The following is a 5,972-nucleotide window of genomic DNA, read 5'->3' as shown; positions in this document are numbered from 1 at the left end:
GTCATATGGGGTTGGGTCAACACACCTATGCAAGTAGCCTTCAAAGTTCAAATATTAATGTTTCTCAACGGTAGTGGTGGCTGCCCATAATTTGTATATTCCATAATTTTCTCTCCCTTTGACTTACTTTATAATGATAACATTAGCATCAACAGAGAGAATTGTGCAGGAAACAGTGTCTGCTATGTGTGCATGGCTAAAATGCTATAGAAAAATAAGCAAACATTTAATATACCCATGCTCTGTATTAGACAATGTGTTATATTCTAATCAGAAAATCCTGATGTGTTTCTGTCTTTGGAAATACAATTTCAGGAGCTCTGCCACCCACCGCGCGGGGAGGGAGCCCCCCCCTTCACCCTCTTTCTCATTTCTGGGGTGCAGAACGTGGAGGTGCCCCTTCACCTGTGCACACACCGAGGGCTGGGTCGGGGGTGAACTGCTCTGGGCCCTTAGCGGACACAGCACGTGCAGCCAGGGCACCTAGCGAGTCCCCACGGCGCCTAGCGGGTCCCGCCCACACGTGAGTGCCGCGAGCCAGGTGCGCTGCCTGCACCCACGCCTCGGGCCCTCGTGCGCTTCCCGCCGCTGCCCCGGGGGGGATGACCCAGGCCACGCAGCCCGCGGCCCGCTTCTTGCCCACAGATGGCGCCCGGTAGGCCCGTGTCACCAAAGTGCAGTGGGGTGGTGGCCTCCTCCCCGCTTCTCTTGCCCTCCTCCTCCACAGCAGCTGACTTTCCCAGCACTGGGGCCGAGCTGCCTAGGGAGAAGTGAGTCATTCCATTTGCATCCGTGGATGTGCGAGGACTTGGGACCAGAAGCATGTGGTGTGTGCTGCAAGGCTGGAGGTGCAGGCGCATTTGCCCACTTGGAGCCCTGGCTCGGGGTGCTCTGGGGCAGGAGCGGCCCCCAGGTCTCCGTGCTCTTTCTGGCGTTGGCCCCAGGGGCGGGAAGGAGTACAGCTACGTGGTGGTGGGCGCAGGCTCTGCGAGCTGTGTGCTGGCCCACAGGCTCACGGAGGAGCCCATGGAGCACCTGCTGCTGCTGTAGGCTGGGCTCAAGGACGTGCTTGCAGGGAGCAAGCTGCTCTTGTGGAAGATCCACATGCCTGTGGCCCTCATGGCCAAGCTGTGTGAAGACAGGTACAACTGCTTCTACCACATGGAGCCGCAGCCAGGCCTGGATAGCCACGTGCTGTACTGGCCACGCAGCCGAGTGGGGGCGGCCCCTCGTCGCTCAATGCCGTGGTGTATGTCCGCGGGCATGCCGAGGACTACAACCGCTGGCACTGACAAGGCGCCGTTGACTGGGACTATGCACACTGCCTACCCTACTTCCTCAAGGCGCTTGCCCCGAGATGGGTTCCAGCTCGTACCGCAGCGGCGAAGGACCACTGCATGTGTCCTGGGGCAAGAGCAACCACCCACTGCACCAAGCATTCATGGAGGCAGTGCAGCAGGCCGGCTACCTCCTCACTGAGGACATGAATGGCTTCCAGCAAGAAGGCTTTGGCTGGATGAATATGACCATCCATGAAAGCAAGCATTGGAGCACAGCCTCTGCCTACCTGTGCTCTGCACTGAGCCACCCCAACTTGAACGCCGAGACCCAGATGTTTGTGAACAGGGTGCTGTTTGAAGGCATCCGTGCAGTGGGTGTGGGGTATGTCAAGAACGGCCAGAGCCACAGGGCTTATGCCAGCAAGGATTCTGAGTGGAGGTGCCATCAACTCACCACAGCTGCTCATGCTCTTGGGCATCAGGAATGCAGATGACCTCAAGAAACTGGGCATCCCTGTGGTGCGCCACCTTCCTGGAGTTGGCCAGAATCTTCAAGACTATCTGGAAGTCTACATTCAGCAGGCGTACTCTCACCCCATCACCCTCCACTCAGCACAGAAGCCCTTGAAGATGGTCTGGATTGGTCTGGAGTGGCTCTGGAAGTTCACAGGGGATGGAACCACTTCCCATCTGGAAACAGGTGGGTTCATTTGGAGCCAGCCTTGGGTCCCCCATCCAGACATACTGTTCCATTTCCTGCCATCCCAAGTGATTGACCACAGGTGGGTCCCCCCGCAGCAGGAGGCTTACCAGGTGAGCAGGCATCTCTTCTCCAGTCCACAGGGTGCATGGAAAGGTAAGAACCCACCCAGCTCCGTTGTTCTAGGTTCTGAGACCTAGAAAGTAACAAATGAGTGAGACTTAGCCCTGGGATTGCCAAACACTGCCAGTTTTGGATAATGGTGTCAACAACAAGGAGGAAGGAGCAATTCTGTCTGGGCAGTTCACAGAGGTGGCTTTTGTGGAAAGTTGCATGTGGGGACCATGTGGGACATGAGTGTTGACTGGCTTAAACTGAGAAGTGCCAGCCCCCAGGACCACCCTGTGATCCAACCCAACTACTTGTCCACAGAAACTGATACTGTAGACTTCTGCCTGTGTGTGAAACTGTCCAGAGAAATTTTTGCACAGAAAACCCTGGTGCCATTCTGGGGAAAAGAGCTCCAGCCAGGAAGCCATGTGAAGTCCGATAAAGAGATAGATGCCTTTGTGCAGGCGAAAGGGGACAGCGCCTACTACCCCTTGTGCACCTGTAAGATGAGCCAGTTCTCTGATCCCACTGCTATGGTGGATCCACAGACCAGGGTTCTTGGGGTGGAAAACCTGAGGCTCATCATTGCCTCCATCATACCCAGCATGGTCCGCGGCAACCTGAATGCCCCCATGATCATGATGGCAGAGAAAGCAGCTGACACTATTAAGGGGCAGCCTGCACTCTGGGACAAGGACATCCCTGTCTATAAGCCCAGGACCCTGGACACCCAGTGTTAAGGCAGCCACTGCCTGGAGAAAGACTGGAGAACCCCCTGTCAGAGGTCAAGCCAAGAAGGCCAGCACAGCCCTTTCTCCAAATGCTACTGCCTAGTACATACAGAACCCTGGTGGTGCCTACCCAGGGACTAAGAATTAGATGATTTCTTAGGAATGGAGACCAGTACTGCTCAATGAAAAATGTTTTCTCCCAGAATTTCCCTGAGGTCCTTTGGAGAAGGCCAGTGTTCAGGCAGGGGCCCCTTCCTACCTCTTGGAAGACAGCAGAGGAGAGGGCAGGGCAGAACAAGAGGAAGGTTCATTCCTTGGATATCCTGCCTTGTTTCCAGCCTGGGGTCCTGCTACCTGCTCACTTCCTTGGCCTGGTCAGACTTGTGGGAACCAGTTCTTTCCCAGGCCTCCCTCTTGGGGCACGCCGCTAAAAGAACAGAGTTCTATGCACAGAGGCTGGATTTTCCAAGGAAGGGACCACATCGACCTCAGGCTGAAAGCTTTCTGTTTTACATACTGAGAAATCTCTGGTGTCCATCTTCAAGAGGGGAAACTTGCCTGCTGGAAGAAAAACAGCCTTTTGCCTTACACTTCCTGAATTTACCCTCAGAGCTCTCAGCTGGGTCACTCTGAGAAGCTTGTGGCTTGAGTCCTCAGATGATCTGGCTCTTTCTAAACACAGACAGCTTCAATGGGGGGATTTCTAGATCTTGCTCAAGGGAGTCTGAAGGGAATATCACTTTGTTTTCACTACCATAGGCTTCAGGAATTAGGGTTTTAAAGTCTCCCTCTTACCAGGAAATGCAGAAACCCAGAGCAAAGCCCACACACTGGAGCAGAACTCCACAGGAAGCAGGTGCTCCCCAGATCCCAGTCTAACCCCAGGAGGCTCCTTCACATCAGCCTTGGGAAGCAAAGCACCAGAGCTGCCTGGACAGTGGATGGGGCTGGTTAACTCTTTTCTCTGGGCATCCAGGGGAGCAGACCAGGATAGAGCTGAATAAAAAGCAGTTAGGCAAAACTATGCACCCTTATCCTGTAAAAATGCAGTTGAGCGAAAGAAAAATAAATTGACAAAGATTTTAGTTTTGGGTGGGAGGGCAGATGACAAAAAAAAAAAAACAGATTCAAGTGGCATTTTAAATGGCTCTTTGATCTTTAAACTTCTTATAATTAAATAATGTAATCCAGTTACTTATTTTTGAACTGAGATATCTTATCCAGACTGTTCTTACAAGGTGATGAAAAATAAATGCATTTTGAGTTGATTTTTCTGAAGCTATCCAAAGCCACTGTCTGTGATGGGGAAGGAATGAATTGCCATATGGAAACTTGCAGTGCTGGGCTCAGAGTAAGGAGAGGAGAAAAACAGGGTACTCAGCTTCACCTGGGATTGGGGTGGATTGAGGACCCTTGCAAACACCTGGGAGGCCTGATAGCTACAACTTAAGTTCCTGGAGAAAACCATCTGTCAGAAAAGTGGAGAGAGAGGAAAACCTTTTCTTCTTCCTTTAAAAAATTTAAGCAACTTTTGTTTAATCTTTCCTGTTTATCATGCTTTATGTCCTGTTCCAAGGGAAGGTTAAGAAAGAAAGTTCTAAGTCTGCTAAGGGGTTTATTTCTCCTTGAGAGGTCCCTCCACCTGCCCACTAGCAGCAGTCAGTGGGTGTCAGAGCTTGGGACCTTGTGGATGCATGTAGGGGAAGGGCCTGCCAGTGGCCACACACACACTCATCAAGGTGGGCTTGTCAATTCAGATAAGCCCACAAAAGTTACATGACTATAAAGGGGTATGGGGATCTTCCCAGGCCTGACCTTTGTTGTGCTGACCCTCCTTCTCTGGTGACTCTTATCACTTGCCAAAATGGCAAATGATGCTGTAATTCAGGTTTACCAGCTCTGGGTCCTGTGATATTCTTGGCCTCTAAGACAATGGCTGATTAGATACAGTGGCTGTATTTTAAGAGAGACAAAATTAAATCTGATAAAATGAAAAAAAAAATCAGGTTTATTTTGCAAGCTGTCATATGATTTTTTTCTATTTTATGTGTCTGGCAACCATTTGCTCCCTGCCTGACATGGGTGAATTCTCTGTTTCACCTTTTGCCTTTTTCCAGATAAGAGGGTTCTTGGAGTCACTTTAAAGTTTTCATCCAGGTAAGCATCTGCCAGGCTTTCCTCATCGTTCCCAAGCAATGCCCATGGTGCCTGTGATGTTTGGGTTTATGTGTCAGCTTGGCCAGGTGATGGTACCCAGGTGTCTGATCAAGCAAGCACTGGCCTAACCATTGCTACAAGGACATTTGTGGCTGGTTAATAAACCAACAGTCTGCTTTATTAAATCATCAGTCAATTGACTGCAGTTGTGATTGATGAGTCAATGAAGGGATGTCTTCTGTAATGAGAGAATGCAGTCAACTGGATTTAATCCAATCAATTAAAGACTTTTAAGTGTGACAGATAGAGTACCTTCACTTCTTCTTTGGCTGACCAGTGAAGCATTTCCTGGGGAGTTCATTGACATTGCCAGTTCGTTTCCTGAGGAGTTCATCAAACACATTCATCAAAGTTACCAGCTCATTTCCTGAGAAGTTCATCAAACATCTCCATTGGAGTTGCTGGTTTGTTGCCTGCCCTATGGAATTTGGACTTGTGCATACTCACAGTTGCATGAGACACTTTTATAAATCTTATATTTATAGATATCCCTCATTGATTCTGTTTCCCTAGAGAACCCTAACTAATACAACTTGGTATCAGGAGTGGTTCTTGAGAAACAGAATCTTCAAATGGGCTTTTACAATTTGTTTTCTACTCTGATTAGAGTAAAAGGCACTAGTGACTCCATTTCCAATAGTCAAGAAGGCATTGACAGTCCATGGCATGAGTTGGCAATGGAGATACACAAAATAGCACCATTTGATTCTCCTAATCATACTCTTGTATGAAGCAAGGCTCTGGGTGGCAGTATTTTCAACACCATCACAGAGTTTTGTAGAATTAAGAGTTATAATGATGTTAGCTGGCTGCTCTTTGATATGTTGGATAAAGTTATGAGGGAAAGCAATGAGCTAAAGGCTTCAAATTTAAACCTTAAGCACTGTATGACAGATGTAAAGTCTTCTATGTGTGCCCTGAAAGAAAATCTTA

The 5,972-nt window shown here is 49.6% G+C and overlaps 1 pseudogene; it reads left to right on the top strand.

Annotated features, from left to right (window-relative positions):
• The first annotated feature begins 822 nt into the window (after window positions 1–822).
• On the top strand, window positions 823–2,831 carry LOC119511318 (annotated as a pseudogene).
• The last annotated feature ends 3,141 nt before the right edge of the window (window positions 2,832–5,972 follow it).

This window comes from Choloepus didactylus, chromosome 16 (genome assembly GCF_015220235.1).
Source record: "Choloepus didactylus isolate mChoDid1 chromosome 16, mChoDid1.pri, whole genome shotgun sequence".
NCBI lineage: Eukaryota > Metazoa > Chordata > Mammalia > Pilosa > Megalonychidae > Choloepus > Choloepus didactylus.
Note: the sequence above shows the minus strand (reverse complement) of the source record. Positions and strands in the feature narration are given on the sequence as shown.